The sequence below is a fragment of the Ambystoma mexicanum genome, chromosome 1p (assembly GCF_040938575.1).
Source record: "Ambystoma mexicanum isolate Mex_15411 chromosome 1p, UKY_AmexF1_1, whole genome shotgun sequence".
NCBI lineage: Eukaryota > Metazoa > Chordata > Amphibia > Caudata > Ambystomatidae > Ambystoma > Ambystoma mexicanum.
This window is the reverse complement of record NC_090921.1, coordinates 448,459,093-448,485,703: the sequence shown is the minus strand read 5'-3', so window position 1 is coordinate 448,485,703 and position 26,611 is coordinate 448,459,093. Positions and strand designations below refer to the sequence as shown.

The 26,611-nt window shown below is 42.9% G+C and overlaps 1 protein-coding gene across 2 annotated transcripts in view; it reads left to right on the top strand.

Annotated features, from left to right (window-relative positions):
• Positions 1 to 26,611, top strand: part of LRRC25 (leucine rich repeat containing 25) — a 299,377-nt gene that overhangs the window by 170,524 nt on the left and 102,242 nt on the right. The gene's annotated exons all lie outside the window — the stretch shown is intronic.

Below are 26,611 nucleotides of genomic sequence, written 5' to 3'. Positions count from 1 at the left end.
GTAAACCAACCCTTGGTGGGAACTGGCATTATTGTTAGTGTGCAGTTGAGTACTGAAACCCATCACATGCTTTGTGCCATGTGTGCACAGAAGTCAGTACTTTCTGTTATTAGGAATTGCAATGGTGTCCATTTTCTGTGATCAATTGGTCTTTGTCATACCATTTTTGATCCGTTGAAATGTGCTTTCTGAAGAAGCAACACACCTAAAACTAAGTAAGACAGGCCAAGATCTCTGCTCACTAAATCACTAAATATTAAAATAATTTCATGTTTTCAGGATGGTATAAATGAACATTTATGATGATGAATGCCAGTGGTGATTATTTTCGTATTTGCTGACCATTCTGAAAACCTAACACTTGTTGCTCCAAGGAGATGCGCTCTCACATCTGTTTAGTTAAAGAAACAGGTACAAAATTCAAATTATACAGTCTGTGTTTTAATCACAGTTGTTTAGCAATTTTGACCAAACTTTGCCAACACGTGTTTCGACCTCCTTAGGTCTTTTTCTAGGCAAGGCTTAGTAGATTAACAGTATTATGAATATGCATCACGCATTGGTGACAACAAAAAATATATATAAACAACCAATCATACAGTGGTATTGTATTACAGCGAAAAATGGGAGAGGTAATAAGAACCCATATCCCAAACAACATGACATTCATATCAATAATGGTGATACAAGTTGTAAAAAAGAGAGAAGAAATAATGAAAATGGAAGAAGAGAGAAAACAAAATAGAGACATACATAAAGGTTCCAATGAGCAAAAAAAGAGAAAAGGGAAAAAGGGGAAAAAAGGAAATCTGATTAATGATACATGTACCAATACTCGTAACATTCTCATTACAAAAAGAATAGCAAGTACCAAATCGCCAACGATAAAGTGCTCAGTTCCCATAACGATCCATGTGCGGAGAAAAATACTTATTTGAGAGGCATCAAATAGAATTCTGATTGGCACAAGTCGTAGAAAGTTCCAAAAGACGCAGAGGCATTTTGAACCATATTATCACAGACACTAATCATATCTCATGAGTTATTGGGGGTCATTAAGACCCAGGCGGTAACCATGGCGCTACTAGCGCCATGGTTGCCGCTGGTATTTTACCGATTGCGCCATGGTGAATGGCGGAATTACCGCCCCATTCCAAGGTTGGCGGGCGGTAATTCCCCATTCACCATTGGCCCTTCCCCATTCCCATTTTTGCCCCATAGAGCTCAATGGGAATGGGGAAGGCGGTAATTACGGTACCGCAAATTGCGGTACCGTAATTACCTCCAAGGTCCCTTTGCTGGTAAAAACCAGCCGTTAAGGTAGGGACCCGCAAAGGGACCTCGTAATTAGGCGGTAAGGGGTTAACGGAGCCGCCACCTTTTACGGCACAGTTAGCCCCTTACCGCCTGGATCGTAATGAGGCCCATTGTCTGTCTTCACTGCAAACGATGCCCTCTGCCAAATGTGACTGTTAATAGCAGTAAGGTCACTTGGTAGCACAAACAGAGGCCCCCTTATAGTGTGCGTGTTCTAAAGTTCTACTACGGATCACCATTTTGGCATGCATTGCATTGATTCATGTGACCCACCCTGGTGTGATAGGTATAGAAGAAATGGACTCAAACATACCTATCACGTTGGAGACGGTCATCTGATTGGGAAAAGTTGGAACCCAATTGATAAATAGCAATGAAGGGTGCTTTTTGTCATGCTTTGTACAGGATCATGTGATTTACGAAAGGTACCTTGATATAAATAAAACAGTATCCTCATAAACGGAGTTGCTGCGCTGGTTAGACTTCATGTGGAGTTAATGCTCTGAATGCAGTTGCCAAAGTTCTGCCACGTCAGCATTGGATGATTCTGTAAATAGAAGCCATCAAAAAGAATGTGTTCTATAGGTGTCCAAATAGAAGGACATTTCTATGGTATATTTGTAAGTACTTGGTCAGATTACTCATTTAATGAGTTACCGTATATATCATGGGATGCTGCATACAGTTCCGACCGTCGTATTCCCCAATGGAAATGAATGCTTCTACGTTCTTGTGTACAAAAGGTAAGTGTAGTTCGACGTCCTTTCTAGCTTATCGTGCATGGAAATGTCCTAAAAAGAACAAAGTAGGATTGGTGCTCCAAGTCAAATGGGTATACAAAGCTCGATCGTACGGAGCTAAATTTGAATATATTACCTGTAGTCCACCTCAATCCTATCACAGTTGCCAAGTCACATCTTCGGACAGGATACTAAACACGCGTTTCCACTGTTGTGATCAGACTCTCAAACCTCCTACCCGGGTTGCAAAATACAGTGCCGGGCCTCGTCATGTGATATGTGTCGGTCACATGACTTACACCTGTATGATGATTGGGTCCTAATGCGATGGTTCCTCTAGTTAATCAGGTGTGATCCACCTGATAGATGACATACTGGTATTGGTTCCCTTAAAGGGGCAGCGGCAATTGCATGTTATAAAATTTAGATTAGACAGAAATGAATTATTGCAGTAGTATATGTATATGTGTGGTACGGAAATGGTAAAAACAAGATTAAATTTGTATTTGTATTTTATTTATTTATAGCGCGCGTCAGGCCCAGAGGCATCAGGGCGCGAAAACATACAGAACACAGTTGCAGATACATACAGTAGAAAGTAAGCTTGGGTTAAACTGTTACACAGTTACAGGCACATACAGTAGGGAGTGAACTTGAATCAAAGAGTTACATTATCATACAAACTTGAGCCAATTATCATTAAGACATCATAAGTTAAATACAAGGCACAATTTACAATAAGACGGTAAGGCTGGTGATCTCTAGCTGGAAGCTGAGAACCCTAGGTCGTAGCAGAGATAGCAGGAAAGTAAATTAAGTTTGAGCAAAAAGCCATGATTTTATTTTGTGCTTGAAAGAGTGGAAGGAAGGCTCAGATCTGATGGCAGTGGGGAGAGAGTTCCAGAGCTTAGAAGCTAAGACAGGGAAGCTCACCCCCCCACTTTTTGAAGTTTGAATCTGGGCAAAGATAAGCTGTGTGTTTGGGCTGTTATCTGAGGCCGGGTAGATGTGTGGAGAGAAAGGCGGTTGGATAGGTAAAGGGGGGCCTTGTTGGCCAGGCACTTGTGTGTCAAGGCGAGAGTTTTCAATGAAATTCTCTGCTTGACAGGGAGCCAATGTAGATTGGTTCTGAAGTCAGAAATATGTTGGTTTCTGGGAATATTTAATGCCGCTCTGATGGCATTGTTCTGAGTAATTTGCATTTTGTTGAGGTTGGACTGACTAGTCCCCAAGTAAAGGGCACTACAACAATCTATCTTAGACATGATGAGAGTTCTGGCCAGAGTGATACTATTGGGGGTGGTCAGAAATGGTCTGCAAGCTGAAATAAGTTCACAGGTGTATGCCGACACTGACCTGACTGCGTTAGTTTGTCTCATCAAGGAAAGTGTAGAGTCGAGATAGATACCTAGTGTTTTAGTATCCTTGGAGACCTTAATGACATTGCCGTCAATGATGAAGAACTGATAGGAGTGGTCTAGTTTATTGAGGCATTGAGTGGAACCAAGGATAAGGAGCTCCGTCTTGTCATCATTGAGGCAAAGTTCATGTTGGGCCATCCAGGCCTGAATGACCAGATAGACGCTGTTCACTGCTTTGGTGTCAACTGTGTGGTCACCCGTGTTGGGGATGAGTATCTGGGTTTCATCCGCATAGTTAGTGTATGAGCCACCCAGATAGCCAAGAACGTCAAAGAGTGGTTTAGTAAACACATTGTAAAGTATAGGCGACACACAGGAGCCTTGAGGGACGCCACAGTCAATCGGAGCAGGGTCCGCAGCGGCTGAAGGCGAGAAAACCCTCATGGATCTATTACTTAGAAAGGAACTGATCCAAGCAGTGGCTGCGTCAGAGAAGTGTGCGGCAGATAAGAGTTGCTTGCACAGGATTTGGTGATTGACCAAATCAAAGGCAGCGGATAGGTGTAGAAGTAATACCAAGGCTAATTTCCCTTTATCTTTCAAGACTTCAATTTGTGTTTTAAGATCTATCATCAGATGGATGGCTTTCCACCAAGTTTCAGCACAACGCTTTGCTTTACGGAGCACTCTTAGCTGAGGTGTAAACCAGGAGTTAAGATACACGTGTGGTTTCGGCTTCCTGAGTTTAATAGGGGAGATTAAGTTTAAAGCTGAGAGCATGGCGTGATTATATGTGTCCGTTAGGATTGTAGGATCAGAGCAAGAGTGTGTAACTTTATTGATGGTGGGGAGGATAAGAGGGAGTATTTTCTCTCTAGTTATGTCCCTTTTATTTCTAGTGGGGAGGGCCGGTGCAATAGTTAGAGGAGGGCGAAGGGCTGCTTCAATGTTAAAGGTGATAATATGGTGGTCCGACCATCAGCAAGGTGCGTTAGAGAGTAAGCTAATGTTACAATTAGCGTCAGCTAACCAATCAAGTGTCCTCCTTTAAAATGGCTGGGTTCTTGGATGTGATGGGGAATCCTAGGTCTGTTAAAGTATTAGCAAGGTCAATTGCAGTGCGGTCATTTGGGTCTAGGTGTCCCAGGTTGAGGACCCCTAGGAGAATGATTTGCAAATTAGTTTTAGATTTATCTAGTAATAAGGAAGAGATCTCATCAGCAAAGGATGATGCCGGGCCGGGTGGTCTATAGATAAGGTGTAATGTGGCTGTTTGGTTGGGCGATAGTGGTAACTTGACCGAGAGTAATTCAGCAGACTCAATATTGACATTGGGTAAAGCTCTCAAGCCAAGTGAATTTTTATGAATGAAGGCAACTCAACCCTCATGTGCGGTGTTGCGATTGCATCGAGTGATGGAGTAATCTGGAGGTATAGCCAAGGACAGTGAGGGTCCAGAGCCTGCATGTAGCCATGTCTCAGATGTTGCAATGAAGTCAAGCTCTTGAGTCGTGATAAGGTCAGCAATGTCTAGTGCATGGGCAGAAAGAGATCTGGCGTTGATAAGAGCGCCCTTGATCCATGTAACTTTGCCTTTTGAGGCTGAGGTGTTGAGATTAGTGTTAGGAGTGGAAGTGCAAGGTACTTGGGGGCTAAGGCTAGGAGAGGGAGGTTTGGACATAGTGCGATAGTTATTATTAGTGTGACCGCTAAAGCAATACAATCTTGATCCTAATCTCTTGTGTCTGATGTGAAGGGAACAAGGTTGATTAGGTGTAGGTTTCTTTGCGAAATGTTCCAACCATAGGGCAGGAGCGTTAAGGTACCGGTAAGTTAACACCTAGCAGAGGGAGTCCCATGGTGTAGTCGTATGGATGCAGTAACTGATAGGGTGGAGGATTCGCAACAGAACTATAGGTAGGATGTGTCAGCATGAGAAGAGGCGTAATCGGTAGGAGTGAATAAGCAAATTGTGCTTGGGATGCATAGATAAGCAGCCAAGCAGTGATGGTGAGGAATGGGAGCATCGGTTGAAAATAGTGCAGTAGGTTCCACAAAAGCATGTTAAACAGTGATTGTGGAGTGTTAAGAGCCGGCTGGTGAGCCAATTGGAAGTGTACACAAGTAAGGAAGGCGAGCCGCTAGTTGGGTAGACACATGCAGATCAGCGAACTTAAAGGTGCTGTTAGGCACAATCAACCAGGAGAGCAAATTAGGCACACATAGTGTCCACTAACGTGCCGTTGGTGCAGTAAGTACCGGTGAGCAGGATGCAGTGAGATACAGTCTAGTAGAGGTGACTAAGTATACTGATATGCATCTATACATGTAGCATTCAACCAAATCAGAGCAGCTGAGGTTACTGTAGGTGCAAGCAGGATAATTACCACAGAAGCCGTTGGCCCCAGACAGATAGTGGTACTAGTGATGCTATTATATTAAAAGTGCGAACGAGACAGTGGGGGATTGGCACATTGAACAACATAGTGCCGGTACATCAGTGAAGGTACGGCGGCACGCAGAACTAGAAGGAGGGGGCAGTTTACTGCATATGGCTCAAAGCTTACAACTAGCTGATTTGCATGGGAGGTGCACTCCTATGAGGCGAGTAGCTAAGGTCGGACCAAAGGCAAGGTACAAATCGTAAACCACAGTCACACCAAACAGATGGAAGCACAACTTGCCAGCTGAGGTAGGGGCACCATTAACACTATGGGCTTCGGTACAAACAAAGTAAACAATATGCTAAGCAGTCCTGGGCCGAGAGTTAAGCACAGTGGGATTGATAAATAAAAAACTGCAGAGCAGGCGTAGTACAATAAGGAGGGCACAATAGGAGGTGATCACAAAACTACAATTAGAACACAAAAGAGTCCGTACACAAATGAAGATGGCAGTAACCAGACATGTGCAATGTTATGAACATTAAAGTGATCAAAGCACAATCAAGTCATTGGTGAAGTAGCAAGATAGTGCTGACCAGGCAGCTAAGTTTCTGGCATCAGAAGGTTACAAAGCCAAATGTTCACGACGCAAAATGCACAGAGTTCCTGGCCCTGGCCTCTGTCAGAAGGCTGCCTTGTTGGGTAGGCTTAATGGGTGGGCCACGTTCGCCTGCCGGTGAAGGGGATTGGTAGATGAAGATTCTGTGGGCCAATCACGGCTAGTCCAACCTGATGGGGGCAGTGAATTCAGAAATAAAATTACGGGCGGCCATCTTTAAGTTGCATCTGCCTCGTGGAGCCTAATGGAGGCAAAGATGCAAATGCGATTTCCACGGCAGCAGTTGTAATCTTTTTAAGAACTGTGTCTCATTGCAGCCTGTAGCGAATTAACGTGCACAAAGCAGAATTCAAATCTGCTTGTGGCGGAAAGCGTCCCAAAAAGGTGCGGCGGCCTGGGCATAGAGGGAATACATCCCTGTATTAAAGTTTCGGTTAGCGTTGCCCTGCCCTCCCTTGAAGGGGCAGCGGAAATTGCGTGTTATAAAAGTTAGGTTAAACAGGAGTGTATTATTGCAGTAGTATATGTATATGCCTGTTATAGAATTGGTAAAAACAAAATTAAAGTTTTGGTTAGAGTTGAAATCGCATATGCATGACAGATACCGTTCGGACCTAGCACATGTCTTTGTGTGCTTGGTTTGAGAAATGAAGCCAGGTGCGCTTATTGAGTGGGTAAACAACATGATATAGTATTTTTTTAAAAAATAAGTTCAATTGATCCATTTGTAACGAATACCTCACATTGCTGTCAGTGCATGTAATGTTGGGAAAAGGTTATAGTTAGCGTTAATGTAATAGAGAGTGAGCCTAAATCGCAAAGAGGGCATTGAATGTATTGAAGGCCAACATAAGCCTTCCCTCACTAAGATGCAAGTGTTAACACAGAATATTACCAACAAAGAAACTTGGTGATGAAGTTAACCTCTTCAGAAGGCTGAGTTGTTTTATGGCTGGTATGATCCAAGATGGATTCCCTCGTAAGCAGATTGGTCTTGTGTAGGGCCTTGTTAATAAAGTGGGAAGTGTAACTTCGTTTCTTAAACCTTTGCTTGATCAATTCACACTCCTCCTCATATGCTGCCTGCGTACTGCAGTTCCTTCGTGCACAGTGAAATTCCCTTGCTGGGATGTTTTGAACACCGGCTCTCTTGTGACAAATGCTAGCATGTAGCGTGGCGTTGACAGCTGTGATTTTCCTGAAGGTGTTGGTGTGTATAATGCTGTTAATAATATCAATCCTGAGATCAAGGAATTCAAGCATCTTATTGCTAGTATGGCCAGAAAATTCAATACTAAATGTATTGCTATTAAAATATTGAGTTAATGAGTTAAAACACTCAGAGGTTCCATTCCATATAATTAGAACATCATCTATATATCTCTTCCAAATCACAATCTCAGTCTCCTATTCATGTTGCCCAAAGATATAGGTGTGTTCAAACAAACCCATAAACAAAATTGCCAGGGATGGCGCATATTTAGCACCCATGACCACTCCCTTTGTTTGGAGATAATACTGTTAGTTGAAGCGAAATTGGTTATGGTTGAGAGTAAAAGCAAGAAAATCCTTGATCATGTTAATGTGTTTGCCAAAGGATGCAGAATGTTCCTGGAATGCAAAATCAATCATATCCAACGCCAGACTATGCTGTATGGATGTATACAGTGCTTTAACATCCAAGCTTGCTAACTGATACTGGGGTTGCCACTCAATGGATGGAAGAATTAACAATGTCTGGGTTCAATACTTTAAATACGCAGGAAGCAACGGGACAAGTTATTTTATTGTGGCGTCGATATACTGCGACAGGCCTTCGGTTGCCCATTCCAGTCCACTCATAATTGGATGTACATCTGGTAATGTCAAATAGGTTTTATAGATCTTAGAAAGAAAATACATGGTCAGAAAGACCGGGTGTAGTCTGGTCAAGATACTCTTTTTCATCGTCCGAGAGCATGCCCTGTGAGAACCAATCTAGAATAAGTGTTTTGAGATCTAGGACCATCTGTGTGGTAGGATCACCGGGGAGTCATTCATAGCATCCTGGAGTATTAAGATGATCATTGGCCATATGCAAATAGTCCAGTGTGTTGAGGAGGACAATGTTCCTGCTCTTGTCGGCCTCTTTAATGACAATGTTTTTGTCATTGGCTAAGTCAGATAGTGCAGCTCTCTCGGCTTCTGTCAAATTGTATTTATGACTAGAGTAACCTAGTTTGGAATGTTCAATATGCTAGTGAATCTCTTTAGTAACAGCCTGATACAATGTATCAATAACATTCTCATTAGTTGATGGTAGAACACATTTAGACCTATTCTTATGTTCTTGGATCTCCAAATTGCGTTGGTGTATTCCTAGCCCTTGCTGAATAGATATCGAAGTAGGTTGTGTATCTGTGGTCAAAGGCAAAAGTAATTGTGTGTTCTCAATGTCTGACATGGTCAAGGTACTCACAGGTTCATGTCTTTCCACTGGGTGGTAAGTATTAACCTGAATCTGAATCAATGTTTTGAGTTTAAGTTTCCTTACAAATGTATACAAATCTATCTGAAATTTAATTAAGTCAGACTGAGTACTGGGTGCAAATGAAAGACCTTTATTTAGAAGAGATAACTCAGACACAGAAAGTTTTCTATTAGACAAGTTACATTCTATGTTTTGAGAATTGGCATGGTCCTGCAATTCTTGGTTCTTGATCTTGTTAATCTTGTGTTTGTATTCCTGCCTATGTCTGGCCCTCGATCCTCTTCCTCTTCTTCCTCTGAAGATGTGGCTGTTGTTACAGTACTCCGTCCTAAAGGAACCTGAAAACTGACCTGTTTTGTGTATGGAATATTATAGTTGGATTGGTTACCCTTCTTATAGCGCTTTATTCCGCTAAAAATACCCTTCTCAGATGTGTTAAATTAGACGCTGCACTGCCTTCCCCCTTTTACATTTCAGTGGGATTTTCTTCCTTTGATTCAATCTCAAAGGATACTGGGGTAAGAGTCAGAGTTTTAACATCAGAGGTTATGTTATCATGGTCAAATTTTCCTTGAAAGATGTAGACCGTAGACCCTGTCATTGTTATAATCTTTCTCGACTCTAAAAAAATGTTTGAATTTTATGCTATTTAATTTCATCTTGGTATTCCTTCAGAATTTGGTACATTTTGGCATAGTTTTTATCCTTGGTGGTGGGCGGGTTACTCATGGAATCTATTTCCTTTTTAACTACCTCAATCTGTGAAATGGCTCGGTTATGCTCACGTTCTGCATGTTCTACAAGGAGTTTCAACATCAGAACTCAGTGTGAGATTTTCTTTCCATTGTTGGGCAAGGTCCTGGTCAACATTATGTGTAAAGTTGGGAAGAATCACAATTCTAAGGCTCCTTTGGACAATACTGTATTCCATATAGTTAAGTAATGAGGCTTTTTCCCAGTACTTATTGATTTCGCATTTCGAAAGATGCTCCAGTTTCAAAAATGTATTGGCTAGATTTTCAGTTTGGAGATTTCTGCTTGCAAAAGCATTACTAGTTCTGCCTTTAGGGGAAAATAGCACTGCTCTGTCTTCTTCTCTATTTAAGAGATATTCTGCCATTTTTAGAGAGGTTATGTACATTTCAGTTACCGGTTAATGGTTTCCCATTGAGTAGCTTCACACACTGAAATCTAAACATTGACGCTCCAAACATCCATTGCAAAACGAGGCAACTTGAGTGTGTGTCTTACTCTATGTGTACATGTTAATTCTCTTTTGTTCAGATTGTTTTGTTTGATTTCCCATTACAGCAGAACAATTGCTATGCTGATAGCTTCAAAGTGCTTGTACAATAACACAGCGGAACACCTAATTCATACAATAAGAACAGACTAAAACCATAAATGACAACCAGACTCAAATATATCCCCTCTGCACTCTGCTGTCCTCTTTTCACTGTGGAATCAAACTGATCAAAACTGCAGAACCAATTTGGGAGTATTACTGTTTTCACCTTAGAAGGCAGGCCTTACACCGCCTCTTAAAATTATTAACAAAGAAAGATTGCGATTAATGCTTGGCAAGGTATTCCTGAAATTAGTTCTGGTGGACCTTCAAAGATTGCCAACTTTCATGTTGGCTCGGATAGCTTGGAGATTCAAGTTTGGGATCAGTGCTGAAATATCCCTGTCATACAGCTATTGACAGATAACCGGGAGATAGTGTTTGTATCCAGTGGCTTAATGTTTGCCTTTCCTCATATAGGCACTGCTGTCACCTGCACACATTACAGATTCAGAGACCTAAATAAAATTCAATCATTAGAAAATTATACTGCATTGAGTGTGAAGGTCCATAAATACTAACATACTGCACCAGATGATCGTACATAGGTTCCCTAAATAATCATGATAAATGCACTTTATTGTGAATCTAGAACTTAATCGTACTCAATTGTGTTGGTATATTTCACATAGAATACATAATCCTTATATACAACTCATTGAGGTCATGAGCCACATTGTCACATGATGCCTCCTATATGATTCTGTCCCTATGCCCAATCACTGTTGTAATTCATCGTGGTCGATTTATTATATTGGAAACCTAGAGTTCCATTGAAATGAATCTTCATATACTGAAGATTATATTCTAAATTATGAGGACAATAAATATTTATATACATCTAACAAGATTTAATTTTTCTCCTTGAGTTATGCTAGATTTGCAATCCATATGTGTTACTGTATGCTGCACAATGCGACTCTGAACTGACCACAAATTGGGATATTGCAATGTTATTGAAACAAACAATGATTTGCTGTCCAATATAAGTCTCAGACACTTCCACATTGAAATCATGCAGTATATTTGAAAGTAATCGATCTTTGAACCATTTCAAAGCATTGAATAAATGTAGTATTCTAGAATTCTCAATATGTTGTTTTATCAATAATCATTGTTTCTGTAAAACCATGTAACATCTACAAAGGAATTGAAAAACAAAGGTTCCTTAACTAAAATGCGTTCTTTGCTATTCTGTGTAAGCATTTGCATTCTGGCAAGGTCTAATTACAAAATACAAAAGTGTCAACAACTTTACTAACTTGTTGAAATCACTGAAGAAAAACACATCCTCTGACTTACCAACTAGAAAATAAGAATCCAACAACTTCATCTTTCATTCTGAAACAAATAATTATGTGTTCACTCAATTAATTTCTTATGATGTTATACCCAATCATATACTAAATATATATCGATCTTCCTCCTATATTATCCCAGACACGCTGCCATTGGCAAGATGGGAAAACTGTTAAACATATGTTGTCTCATTACCCTGCCACAACTTTGCATTGCTGAAACTGGATTCTCCGCTTCAAGTGCCCAAAGATAATTTGATGTCCACCACCACTATTGCTGGAAACGATCTTACTTAAATTAAACAACTTAATTTCAATTGTTGCTTCACCTTTATATGCTTCAGTATTGGAAAATGATATCCAAAATAGATTTTCATTGGTATAAGTTAGTTTCAAAATCACCTTTTTGTTTTAGTTGTAACACTACTTCAAACATTTGAAAATAGCATGGCTTCCTTTAACAATATTTTATAGGTCGTCGGGCTCAATTGTATATCCCACAGCATGTATGCATTGGACCACATACTTTTCCTGACAATCTGTAAAGAGTTTTCACATGATTTGTACCCCTTTAGAAATGGCACTCATATTTTAAAACATGAAGAAAGACACACAGTTGTCACCTTCCATGTCCACCCACACCGATCTTTCCTCTCCTTCACCTTGTTTTGTCTTGGTTAGACAAGCCAAGACAAAATGTGCTGCGCATGACTTGCAATGAAGGCTCTTCACTTTGCGTATAGGAATGCTCACCTTCTCATCCCTCGCTTCTGACGTGTTTCCATTTTGGCATATGTAATCGTGTTTTAGGCTCCCGCTTTCTTTGGAAAAACAGCATTACTAGACAGATGTTATCATATTGCAAGCATTCTTGCCTGCCTCAGAGTATGTGTGAATCTTTAAGGAGTATATAACCTGCTTACCAGTGACACCCTCACACATTTGAAGACCACAGTACACAGTTCAATACCACTACTGAACTCTTCAAATGCCAGTGGAAAAGGTAGTAGTGTAATATAGGGAAAGAAACAGGAAAAAGACACACAAGACAATAGAGCAACTGTACGTAGGCTATGAGCATTGTACTTGTCTTGGCCCTTACATGCTCATAAGAAGTTCTATCATGCACATTTCTTCTTCTGTTTGACGTGCTGCCATGCTATGGGAGGGGGTCCCCATAAGAGCCTTGTTTCATACTCTCCAGGTAATGCATTGCTGTGTGCTTAGACACGTGTGCAGTACAGAGTACCCTTAATGACTGATGGCCAGAAAACTGTAACTCTCAGCACTCTTTCTCAGCAGTCTCCCTTGTGTGAACAAATACGGAAAGGGAGCTTAAGATGAGCAGCAATTTGGAAGCAGTTGTTCCCATCACCTTTCCGGCTTTGGGGGACGGGGGTTCACAGAGAAGGGCTTCTTTCCAGGCTTCCATTTTTCTCCAAAACTAGAACTATCCATGCATTGCTAAAAAATAAATAAGCTGGGATCCTGCAGATGGGCAATACTATACAGCGATATTTGGAATATACTGTAAGCTGAATGACATTCATACTACGATTAATATGAGATTTGCTACCAACAGAAAATGTATAGGCATTATACTGTATTTTAACAAACTCTTTAAACCATGTACCACACTAGCTTAGGCCTGAGCCAGTTCCACTCAGCTACTGATGCCCGGGCCTATTCAGTAGTTCAGCTTTTTTTCATAGCTACTGAATACGCATTCACTGGAATGGACACCATGTTTGTATTTGCATTTAAAGACGTGTTGGCCATGGCTTAATGCCACCCGAAAAACAGGTTTCAACGCTGACCCCAAGTGATTAAGGGTTTCACTGTTATATGGCCTATTTGTGAGATAACCAGTGCAGTGGGAAAGTGGGTGCCTAAATGCTTATGAGTCTGAATGGACCTTGTTATCATACCCTGTGCAGTATACTACCTGAACTGGGCCCTTAGACCCTCTAGGTAAAAGAGCTTAACTGCTTTCACCTTTAAGGTCTCCAGCGGACTGTGTAGTGACATTTCCACTGGAGTGGAACCACATGTTCATATAATGTTTACTTGCAGGGGTTAGTGGACGTAACGGTTACAGCGGATGGAACAGACGAAGTGAATGGAGTGCATGGAACGGAGACAGATGGAGCGCATGGAACTGATGGAGCGCATGGAACAGATGGAGTGCATGGAACAGATAGAGTGCATGGAACGGATAAAGTGCATGAAATGATAGGAACAAATGGAGTGGATGGAACAAATGGAGTGGATGGAACGGATGGAGTGGATGGAACGGATAGAGTGGATGGAACGGATGGAGTGGATGTTACGGCTAGAACGGATGGAGTGCATAAAATGAAGGGAGTTCATGGAACAGATGGAGTGCATGGAACAGACAAAGTACATAGAACAAATAAAGTGCATGGAATGGATGGAGTGCATAGAACCGACGGAGTGCATGGGGCAGATGGAGTGTATGGGACGGATGGGGTGCATGCGACGGATGAAGTAGATGGGACGTATAGAATGGATGAAAAGAGTGGAGTGCAGGAAACGGATAGAATGGATGGAGTGCATGGTACAGATAACGTGCATGAACTAATGGAGTTCATAGAACCGATGTAGTGCATGGGATAGATGGAGTGCATGGGACGGATGGGGTGCATGGGATGGATGGACGAGATGGAACGTATAGAATTAATGTAACAGGTGGAGTGGATGGAACAGATGAAGTCGATGGAACGAATGGAGTGAAGGAACAAATGGAGTGGAAGGAACAGATGGAGTGGATGGAACGAATCGAGATGGCTGAACGAATGGAGTGGATGGAACGGACGGAGTGGGCAGAATGGATAGAGTCTGCAGAATCGGATGGAGATGACGGAACAGTTTATATAGATGAACGATTGAATGATGGAATGAATGGAATGACTAGTAAACCAAATTAAGAACCAGACGAAATGTATGAACGGACAGAGTGAATAAAACGGATAGAATAAATGGTTCAGATGTGCGCTCGATCGCAAGCACCATACTGAAAACCACCATATCACATCACCATGCTCACTCTCTCCTATACACCACCACTCAACTAGAACATAGCGATATTATGACACATTCGGTATAGCTGTTCTCATACTAACACCCACCACATACTCCTCATCATCCTAATTAAACACAGCTGGCTCAGCACACCCGCTAGCCTATGCGTCTCTTCAGGCCTAACGCAGGCAGAAATCAGTCTGGGTATCACCCCACCAGAATGAACACATACTCCTGATCTCCCAACCACCACACCTACCGCTAAGAAGCAGCTATCATACAAGTGCCACACCAGCTGCACACATATCCGGTGCTCCCACGCACCTTATGACTCTCTCCCTCTCTCTCTCTACTGACTTGACCTACGGTTCCCAAGGGCCTTCAACCTACCAGCGCCTTGATATCATACCAATGATACATAAGGCGCTATATAAATGCAAAGTAACATAACATAACATAAAAGAAGTCTGTGTTTAGTTTTAGAAAACATAGTGCAAAACTGTTTGACATGTCTTTCTGTGGACAGGACCGGTACATTCACATTGGTTCATCCAATTGATATGGTTCACCAGGATAGAACCCTGATTCCTAGTTGATTGGAGGGTTTACCAGGCAAGCACTCTGGCTTCAGGTCCAGCAGCACATTGGGGTATAATGCACGCCAGAATGCTGCTGTGCTTGAACAACCCCTCCCCAGTGAATGTCAAAGTGTGTGGTGAAATGATAGACAGAATCTTGCAGCTGTCGCTGCCATGCATCACAGATAAATTCGGTCCTAAATAGTGGTGATATGCATTAGTGAGATGGCCGTTTTGAATGATAAAAAAGAGCGACGTGTACACATGTGCTTTCAAGTACAATACCACAGATAAAAACAAACGGTGGGGTGTAGAAGTAATCAGGCCCTCCCAGTAAAGAGAACTCTCCCCAAAAACAGGGTACAACCTGTTTTTATGACAGTGTTTTTACAAAGAGTTTTTGCCCACAAAAAAAACTCTTCTAAATCTTTTGGGGTGGGAAAGTGCAAATAAAGTGTTGGGGATGGGAGGGGGGTCAGGATTAAAAATAGGTAGGGGTGGTGGGTGTGGGGGAAAACCCAGCCAAAAATAATTACAACAAAATTCTTGTGAGTTTTTTTCGGCAAGAACTCTTTGTAAAACACCTGATGTAAAAATGGGGGTCAATGAAATGACATAGAACCAAAAACAGAAGGCTGAGTAAAAAATGCACAATTGACAGGGAGAAGATACAACAGCAGGCAGATGTGTAAACCACAAAAGGAATTATTTAGTACATTACCTTAGTCCACCTCCAATGTATACTAGCTACCTCTACAGAGGAGGCCCCCAACAGTCTTTAAAACCTGCTGGTGCTGGGTGGAAATGAGCATCCGGTCTCAAGCTCCAGCTGTTTGGCTTCAGGTAGTGAGAGAAGCATCCAGTATTAACATATGTTTAAAGGGACAGCCACCACATTTGATTGCTATTGGCTGGATTTATTAATTGTGTATTGGAGATTTGTAACATCACACTTAACAGTCCCTTCAGAGTGCCAGAAACAAAAGGAGGATGATGGAAAGTGACTGACAGCATAAGTGACCCGTCAAGTGAAAGAAAGCCAATTGGAACATTTCCCAGCTAAATATTGGGGCGGTATGCTAAGCCACACTTTTTTACTAGCAGCAGCTGGTGTCATTGCATTTATCTGTGGAAGGAACCATAGGGTAGCGTCATTAAAAAAAACGTAATGTCTATCTTTCAACCTACTGGCACTGAAGGGTTGACTAGTGAACAAGGCCAACTGAAAAGGAATGTGGTTGGTTAGGTTTTTGCCAGGCATCAGTAAGTCTTTCTTGGAACCATTCAGGCATAAACTGGTTCATCTATCAATTCTTGGATCTGGATGATGCAAGACAAGTAGTAAATCAATGTTGTCGCTTTCAAGGAATAATGACTGACTGCATGGGGCCAGGTCTTAAATTCCTGAAAGGCAGTAACCTAAGTGGCCACCGACAGACCTTCAGGCAAGTCAACATAATCCGCAATCCTTTCATGGAGGACAGAGTCAGTAGAGCAGGAGTGCCCCCACGCCACTGCTCATACCACTGTCCTAATGTCAATCAATGGGCACTTGAAAGATGGCATCAAGCTCCAAAGGAATGTTCGCTCTTGTGTTTTATGGCTGGGTCTCTGTATTCTCATCATATAAGTTAATTGACTCATCAATAAGCCCAATATAAAAATCCAATTCAAAAGTCTCCCTCATCTAAATCGGTCACATGTCTGTATTGTCCATTGGAATAAACAGGCTCATCGAGGAACTAGCAGTCAAGCAGCAAGTGAAAGGGTTCGCTGTTGCAGTGTTAACATATTTGTTTTTCCCATATAGCTTAATAGGCCCTGAAAGGAGCCAGGGATCAAGCTCCTCCGTACAGGTCTGGACCATGCCAAGTGGTCACATCTCTGTATTTCTCCTATGTGTATTTATTTACTTTCAAGGAGCAGGGGGTTCAACTACTAACTATAAATCTCTCTTGTGCAAAATGGAAATATTTCTGTATTGCTCTTATTTTAATTGGACACATCGCTGCAATCCGCTAATATAAATCAATGGCCGCAGCAAAGAGAATTCGATCCTGTGCCAAGTCAAAGGCCTCCCTTGAATAAATGAATACATTGTAAAGTCTCTGTACGTCTATTATAATGTTTGGGTTGCTTATGCCCACAAATAACCACCTCCACAATTCCCCCAGCTAAACAAATTATTTACAAAAAGAAATTCAGAACAATGAAGAGGGAATGAGATCCAACAAAAAAGAAAGAAAATCCCTCTACTTGTTTTACTGCAGGCAGGTAGCAGAAGAGGTCAATTCGAGCCTCAGTCTGGCTGTGATTTCTCTCTCAGTAGAGAACAATTAGTTCAATAGGAAAACTAAATACAAAACTAAATGCCTAAAACAAGCAAATCAGGAAAGAAAGGCAAAAGGATAATAAAAGCTGCACCGGAAAAAAGAAAGAAATCCCCAAAAATTCCACAACTAAACTGTAAAAGAAAATTCATCAAAAGGAACACAGTTCGCAAAGAAAATAACCTGTATTATAATTTCTTATTATCTTTCTCTTGGCAGGCACAGTCTTTTTCTCTCTTCCTCTGTGTCTTTCTCTCTTTTTCTCCCAACAAGTGTGTATCCGCAGTTTCTCACATTGGCGCAGCCCCGCTAGTCCCACACGAAAACTGAGTGCTTTTTTTAGAAGCCCAAACTCTCACCTGAACTTTCAAATCCTGGGATAGACTTTTCCACAGAGTTTGAGTGGCCTGATTGCTTCGCATATCAACTTTGCAGACACAGGCTCCCAAATAGTTGGCTCAAGTTCGGGCGTGGGGGAGTCTTGCAAATTTCCATTGGAGAAGCCGGCTATCTTGATTAGCTCACAGGCTTGCCAATTGTGCTTGAACCTTAAAAGGGCCTCATGGATCACCTGCAATCCAATTTTTGATAATTTAACACCTCCACTAAAAAAATCACCCCTAGGGTACAACAGATAATTTTTCACCTCTTTGGTTTCAAGTCTCTGTGACTCATGTAGATTTTTTCCAATGTCACTCATTACAACAGCAAGAGGTTGAGCAGACTTTCTCTGAGGCTCTTACTGCACGCACATGTGCATGTTATGATTTTTTTCAGCCTTCGCTAACTCATTAATGTATTTTGCAAATGATCAGCCTCCTTATGACTACGGCGGTGCAGTAAAAAAATACCGCTCCATTACCTCTGCATTACCGAAACGGCATACTACGAGTTTAGCAGCGAGTTGGATGATTCCCCTCAGCTAAGAGCTGGAGGCAATAACTCTGCCAAAATCCGCATGTAGTCTCCAATTAAAGGGGATTAACACCGCCTACCACCACTTTTAATCCAGCAGTAATTCCGCCAGACCAAGTGACGGTAACAGTAATTCAGTTTGGTAGTATCTTGGCGGATTTGCCACTGAGATACCACCAAACTAATAATCAGGCCTAATGGCTGATATCCTGATAAGATCACAGGATTTTCCTCAGTGTTTTGGCCTTTTTAGTACTGGATTAACAATATTCTGTTCAGATATGAATTAGAAAAATGTTAGGGCTATGAAAGTGCTGTGAAATTTGCTTTAGGAACAAGCACCCACCATTATGAGCAGATGCTTCCTGTTGGGCTGAATTATATGCAGTACCCTTTGGGAACACCACACACAATTAAGACTACAAGTGACAGTACAAATTCACCTTTGGTACAAGCCTGTACTACACAGTAAAGTGGTAGCGATGGCTGAGCAGCCAGACTTATCTCAAGAGTAAGTGAGCAGTATCAATAGTTACACAAAGGACAGCAATTACTATGATTCAAACAAACACTGACTCAGGTTTCTGAGTAAAAGAATATACATTTATTTACACAACAGTTGTAAAACATTTCACTAAAGTAAAGCAGTTTAAAAATCACACTCTTAATACACTACACCACACCCAATAGATTCTGGACAAGTTAGGCTCAAAATGAAGTGTGAGCAAAATGGCACTCCAGCAATTTAAAAGGGAGGGAAATACAAAGTTAGACAAGAATTGAGCAGCACCAACAAGTAAGTAAGCAGGGCAATCTAGAAAAAGGAACTACAGTGAGGAAATCAGATTCAAGGGGCCTGGCCCAAAGTTAATGGACCAAAATCTTTGCTCAAGACCACACAGTTCAGGGTAGTTCGCGGTTAAGTCTTTGCCAAGAGGTCAGGACGAAGTTTGTTGGCAGAAAAGTTAGTTTAAAGAATGGAGAAGGACAAGCCCTCGGATTGGCAAAAGGTTTCACACGCTTTCACCGCGGCTGGACGAAACGAACAAACAGATTTGAACAGTACCTTAAATGGAGAAGAAGGCTGTATCTGAAGCAGACGTTCCTGGCAGGTCCTGCAGGCTCACGGGTCCTGAAGCGACTGTCGGAATGACATGAAGAAGGAAGACTGGAGGGTCCTGCACTGCCCAGGGAAGAAACCAGCAGCAGAGCAAAGCAACAAATAAAAGGTGCGTTCCTTAAAACGCAAGCAGGGTCCGTTCCTCCTTGCTATCCGGTTCACTGTAGCTCTGTACAGCAAATTCGACCAGAGAAGGGAGGCCTGGCGAGCAGTTTGGTAAACTGGTTGTTCCCACCAGCTCAAGGGGAGAGGATTCCTTGCAGATCTTCCCTGTTGTTGGAGTATGACGATTCGGACCTGCAGCAGGGCTTCACCGGGCGGTTCAGTCGTGGTAGGGGTCCTCTTCTGTCAGCTCCTCGTCGGTTCTCTCGTTCCAGTGGCGACTCTGCCTTTCCAACCCCAGAGACCTGCTTTCTATGCAGTTTTCCCCCATTCACACAGCCTGGCTGTCAATCACACAGCAGGGTTGCTGTTCCGCCGGGACAGTCACCACAGCCAATCAGATCAGAGTGCGACATGGGTCTCCAAGGAGACCCTGTGCAGGGAGTCATAAATCCCTCCCTCACATCCTGTCCCACCCAGACATACAGGCGTCTAAGGAGGGCTTCTGTGCAGAAGCCCACGAAAGGATGGCAAACAAAGGAACCAAACCTTGTTTGGCGCACAGAGTAAAACACGAGAAAGACTTTTACAAAAAGAAATGGAGAATAAACCCAGCCTGAACCGTATAAAAACGTATATGGGCTAGCAGGTTTAAGTTCGAGGCTACCAAGATAGCCTAAAACAATACCAGGGCAATTTAAGATAACTGCGGTAGGAAAAATAGGGTAGTTACCACGGCCACCAGCCAAGTCTTAATGAAAAAGGAAGTGAAAAAATGCTCCAAGAGAAACAGACAAAAAGGGATAAGTATTAACGCTTTCCAGAACTCTATTTAAGATAGTTTGTACTGGGTCTGTGAGTTGTAAAAGAGACTAATAAAGTCAATGGCAACTTTACATGTTCTGGGAGACAGTAGTCAGCCCCAGAAAATGGAGTCGGAGTTGGGAAGTCGAAAAGACAACCCTGTATCACTGCACTGAAGGTGCTGTGTAACACACAGTAAAAAGATGATGCCTATGGAGTAGGTGAGGCTCCACCGTCTATGAACACAATAAAATGTTAAACACACACAGCAAAACACATGTAAGAGTGGGAAAAAAGGCTCACGCTCTTACCAGGTGAAAAAAATAAATCCCAGAAATCCTGCAAAGCTGCTGAGGGACTCAATAGGTAAGGGACATTAGCCATTCTGGGGAATTCTCCCTAACACACCCTCCACCCCCAGACTAAGGGACAGGAGGATTTAATCCACTCCTGGGTGAATCTCTACCTCTAGTCGGTTAGAAAACATCCTAGAGAAACCATCAGCATTTTGGTGGTGACATCCTCCTATGTGCTCAATGGTGAAATCAAACCCTTGCAGGCAGATTGACCATGTCAGAGGTTTTGGGTTCTCCCCTTTCATTTGCATTAACCATCTCAAGGGTTGGTGGTCTGTCTGAATCACAAAAGTAGATCCATACAAGTATGGCCTAAACTTCTTCAGAGACCAGACAATGGCAAAACATTCACACTCTATGGTTGCCCACCTTGCTTCTGGTTCATTCAGTTTCCTATTGATGAAGAAAATGGGGTGCTCCCTACCTTTCTCATCCAGTTGACTAAGGACTGCACCTATAAATGTATTGGATGCATCTGTCTGCACAATGAAGGGTTGGTGATAATCAGGAGCTCTTAGGACTGGAGCTTGACAAAGGGCTTTCTTCAGGTTCTCAAAGGCTTGAGTGCACTCCTCATTCCATCTAACCTTTTTAGGGAATGTTGGAGAGGAGATCACTTTCAAGGGAGAAGCTTTTGTCCCATAGTTCGTTATGAAATTCCTGTAGTAACCAGTGAGACCTAGGAAAGCTCTCACTTGGGTTTGAGTAGTGGGGGTGGCCCAGTTTTATACAGCTTGTACTTTGCTAGGCAATGGCCTTATTTCACCTCCTCCTACCTCATGACCAAGGCAGACCACTTTGCTCTGACCAATTTGACATTTGCTTGCCTTTATGGACAGATGGCTCGGCTCAAGAGCCTGCAAAACATATACTAAGTGATCAATATGTTCTTTCCATGTAGGGCTGAACACTGCAATGTCATCCAAGTATGCCATGCAGAAGTCCTCCATCTCATTCAGAACTTGATTGACCATCCTTTGGAATGCAGCAGGTGCATTCTTTAGTCCAAAAGGCATACCCTTAAAGTGGTAGAGGCCTGCTGGGGTTGGGAACGCACTTTTCTCCTTGGCATGGTCTGTCAGCGCTATTTGCCAATAGCCTGATGTCAGATCAAATGTAATTAGGTACTTGGCTGAACCAAGTCTATCCACCAGTTCATCTGTCCTTGGCAAAGGATGGGCATCAGTCATTTAGAGAACTATAGTCCACACATAATCTCAACTCCTTGGATCCTGACTTTGGTACTAGAACAACTGGACTAGACCATGGACTTGTAGAGGGCTCTATAACCCCGAGATCAAGCATCTTATTGACCTCTCCTTTGATGTGGGATCTCACATGTTCTGAAATTCTATAACCTCTGCTTTTCACAGGTAGACAGTCACCAGTGAGAATATCATGCTGGCCCCAAGGGGTCAGGCCTTGTGAAAGTGAAAACAGGGAGGAAAATTGATTTACCAGAACTTTGCACTCTTCCTGTTGTTCAGATGTCAGTTGAGAAAAGAGATTGACTCCTTTTATTTTCTCTTCCAAAGGTTGGCCTCTGAGGAGGTCAGGTAGAGGTTCACTCTCCTCCTCCTCTTGAGCTGAAGCTAGAAGCAAATCTCCCACTTCTGGTCTTGAGACATATGCCTTCAAACGGTTGGTGTGAAAGACTCTAGGAGCCTCCTTAGGTCTGCCTAAGTCCACCAAATAGTTCACCTCTCCAAGTTTGCCCACAACCTTGATGGGTCCTATCCATTTGTCCTGCAAGACCCTCTGCCTTGTTGGCACCATAACTAATACAAGCTGGTCTTGAGTAAACTCAACCTTGCTGGCCTTCTGGTCATGCCAATGTTTGACCAGAGCCTAACCTGCTTTTAAGTTATCACTAGCTTCTGCCATCATGTGTGACATTCTCCTCCGGAGACCTATCACATAGTCAGTCACTCTGACTGGCTTGGGGGAAGGAGCACTCTCCAACCCCTCCTTAATCATGGCCAATGGACCTCTGACTGTATGGCCATAAAGAAGTTCAAAGGGACTGTATCCAACTCCCTCCTGAGGGACTTCTCTATAAGCAAAGAGAAGGCATGGCAGTAGAAGGTCCCACTTTCTTTTAAGGGGTTCCTCTAAAGCACCTATCATGCTCTTCAAAGTTCGATTAAACCTCTCTACCAATCCATTTGTCTGTGGATGGTAGGCTGTAGAGAACCTGTAAGTGACACCACAGTTTTTCCACATGGCTTGCATGTAGTGGGACATAAAATTGGATCCCCTGTCGGATATCATTTCCTTAGGAAACCCTACTCTGGTAGAAAAAGCAAGTAGAGCCTTAGCCACAGCCTGAGCCATAACAGTCCTCATAGCTATTGTTCTGGGTATCTTGTAGCATGGTCTACTACAACCAGGATAAACATGTTCCCTGAAGATGTGGGGGGGTCAAAGGGACCAACAAAGTCAATGCTCACCCTCTCAAAAGGAACTCCCACCACTGGGAGAGGCACCAGGGGTGCCACATTCTCGGCTACACTCTTGCCAGAGGTTTGGCAAGTGTGATAGCTCCTGCAAAATTTGTCAACTTCTGAACCCATCTTCGGCCAGTAGAAGTATAAAGAGAGCCTTTCCTTGGTCTTTTTGAAACTCAAATGACCAGCCAAAGGTATCTCATGGGCCAACTGTAGGAACTGGAGCCTGTCTGTTGGCAAGGGGCACTACAATTATTTTGCAGTCCCCTGGGATAGACTCAGTCGGTTCACTGTAGAAAAGGCCATCTTCCTAGCTTAACCTATGCTTTCCAACTTCTTGCCCATCAAGTTGGTTAGCAGACTGTTGTCGAAGACCTTCGAGAGTAGGACACTCGCTTTGTCCTCTACTGAAGTCTGCCCTGTTGGGTCTACCTTCTGCCAGTAAAGACTGCAGCTCAGGATGTTCAACAGGGTCAAGATCTCCAACTAAACAGTGTCTTCCTCCAGATCTGACTCTTCAGAAACTGGATCAACCACACATGGTTGTACCTCACACTCTGCCTTAGCAGGTGGAGGAGTCCCACATGTGACCTTGGACAATCTTGGGGATGTCCTTGTTGGTAGCACAGGGGTGCGGTCTGACTTTTTCCTTGAGGTCTTGGGTTTCCCCTTTGCCTCTTTCTTTCCAGAAATATCAGTCAGCAACTCCTGTGGAGTGGGAGTGATAGTTTCCTCTATCAACTCCTCTGGAGAGCCTCTTAAGGTCCTCTCTCTTGCAGGCCTAGTGAGCTCCTGTCTTCTCTTACTGGGAGGCCCGGGGGTACTGGACACAACTCCAAAGGTTTTCTAGTCATTACCCAACAGAACGCATCCTGGTACCTCACTCTGTATGCTGACAGGTATCTTCACAGTCATGTCGTTACACTGGATGAGAACTGGTAATTGGGGAAGCATCTGCACAGGCCCTCCAGCTAACTTGGTGAGGCGTTTGGGTGCCTTAGCAACATCCTCAGCCTGAAAAAACGATTTATCCACCACAGTTATGCTGGCCCCAGTGTCCCTAATGGCAGGAGTCTCCTGACCATTCACCTGGACACTGTCCTTATAATACTCTTTAGTATTATCGGGGATAGAATTATAGACATCTAAATTCTGTTGTTCCCACAACCCCAGAGATACTAAAGAAACGCTGGCTGAGACTCCAATGGGTTCATCAGCTAGCAGTAGAAAGTTTCCACTTGCCATTTGGACTTCCTCCTCTGGAGTGAAGGCTAAGGAGACAAGCTGGACCCCAGAAGGTTTACCCTTACATCTGGGATCTCCTTTCACGTGGTCAGTCCAGCCACAAACAAAGCATTTACCGAATGCTTTCTGGAATGGTGGCTTGTTCTGGCCTCCTTCCGGTTTGGCACCAGAAGACACACTATTCTGCTGTGGTTTTCCCGGTGGCTTACCCTTCTGGTTTTGTTTGGGGCCCTCTTTGGAATTTGAGTTATTTGAATTCTCTTTTGAGTCTTTCTTAGGCTGTTTTCCCTCATCCTTTTTCTGAGTTGCCCCAGAATCCTTATGAGTAGCCCTGTTGGCAACCCACAAGTCAGCAGCCTTAGCTAGGTTCCTGGAATCCAATTCCTTCTAATCAGCCAAGTGCTGTCTGAGCTCGGGAGAACAGGCATCAAAAATCGACTCCAACATAAAAAGATTCTTCATACCCTCATAAGTGTTCACTTTGTAACCCTTAATCCATCCCTCTAAGTTTTCCAACCCTTCACTCACCCAGGTAGCCCAAGGGGTACCATCATGCTTTTTGAGGGTTCTAAACCTCTTAAGATACTGGGAAGGGGTTTTCCCGAATCTAGCTATCAAAGCCAGTTTCACACTTTCGTAATCCTTCTTATCCGCCTCCCCCAACTCCATTACCACATCAGTCGCAACAGGGGGTAGCCTAGAGAACAACCAGGGAAGCAAATCATTCCCGGTGATGTCCTGGAGCCCATGATTGTACTCAAACAGTTTTAACCAATCCAACACATCCAATCTCGGTTCATACATACCCACTAATTCCTTCGGCATCCGGGGTCTTTTGGGACTGGAGCTTCTAGAGGAACCAGAGGAGAGAGAAGCATTTTCCACAGACAACTTTTTCATCTCTAACTCGTGATTAAGTTCTATTTCTCTGAGTCTTAACTCAGCTTGCTTCTGCTCAGCCTGGGCATTCATCCCTCTGAACTCGAGCTCTTGGTTTCTTTCAGATTGAGCCAAGAACGTTTGTATTCTAATTCGAGCTTCATTTTTTCAAGTTCAAAATAAGCAGGGTTACATGTGGGACCTGGTATGGGCCCTGCAGGTACAGTAGGTAAGGCAGACAGAGGCTCAGAGTGGCTAACTTCATTAGGTTCACTTTCCTCTTCTGACTCATTATCAAGACTTTGATTCAGATCAATACCATTACTGTTTTCTACATTCGCTGGAGAAGTTGGTTCCTCTGAACCAGTACCCAGACTTTGGTGTTCCAGCAATCTTGCTATCAGTTCCACTTTCTTGCCTTTTACAGAAAGATTCTCTTGTCTACAGAGGGCTCGTAAGCTCTCAGTATTTTCACCTGACAAGGATTCTTGACTGTAAACTTCCATAGTAGACATGTTTTTTTAGAAGTTTGCTTTTTAGTGGTAAGCTTTGTGGTGAGTTATCCTAAAGTGTTGAAAAGCACTCTAAACTGTATACTCGATACAAATCCCACCGCTGTACACCAGTGTTAGGTGGAAACCTGTGCAGTTCCCTCTGGGACCACTGCAAAAGATTTAGGACTACAGGTGTTTGGCAGTAAACCCACTTGGTAGCAGTCTGTACCACACAGATTCACTTGGTAGCTGTGGCTGAGCAGTCAGACTTCCCTCAAGAAGAGTTAGGAGTATGTGGAGTATACAACCTAGGGCAATTTACACAGTAGAACAAGCAAACACGGAACAAGGCTCCGGTGTAAAGATATAAAGGTATTTATTTATAACAACACATCTATGGAAAACACTCTGGCACTAATACGGCAAACAACTTCAATCACAATTACTATATAAGAAGAAAAAGATCAATCCCCCTAACAATAGTTCGACAAGTCTAGGTTCAACGGCATCACTTATTTGCAGACAGAGGTGTATGCTTTAACCTAGATGGCACTCTAGTATTCGTTAGGTCGGGAGAGAAAAATAAGGCTGGTTATGAAATCAACTCGGTACCAATACTTTACGGACAAATGCAAGGCAAGTAAGGCAGGGTCTACTGCAGATCACAAAGTTCAGAGGCCAGGCCCACTTGGAGAGAGGCAAGGCGATATGTCCCAAAAAGTGTCTCAGTGGAAATGCGCTTCGAGTCTTTTTCGCAAATTGTTA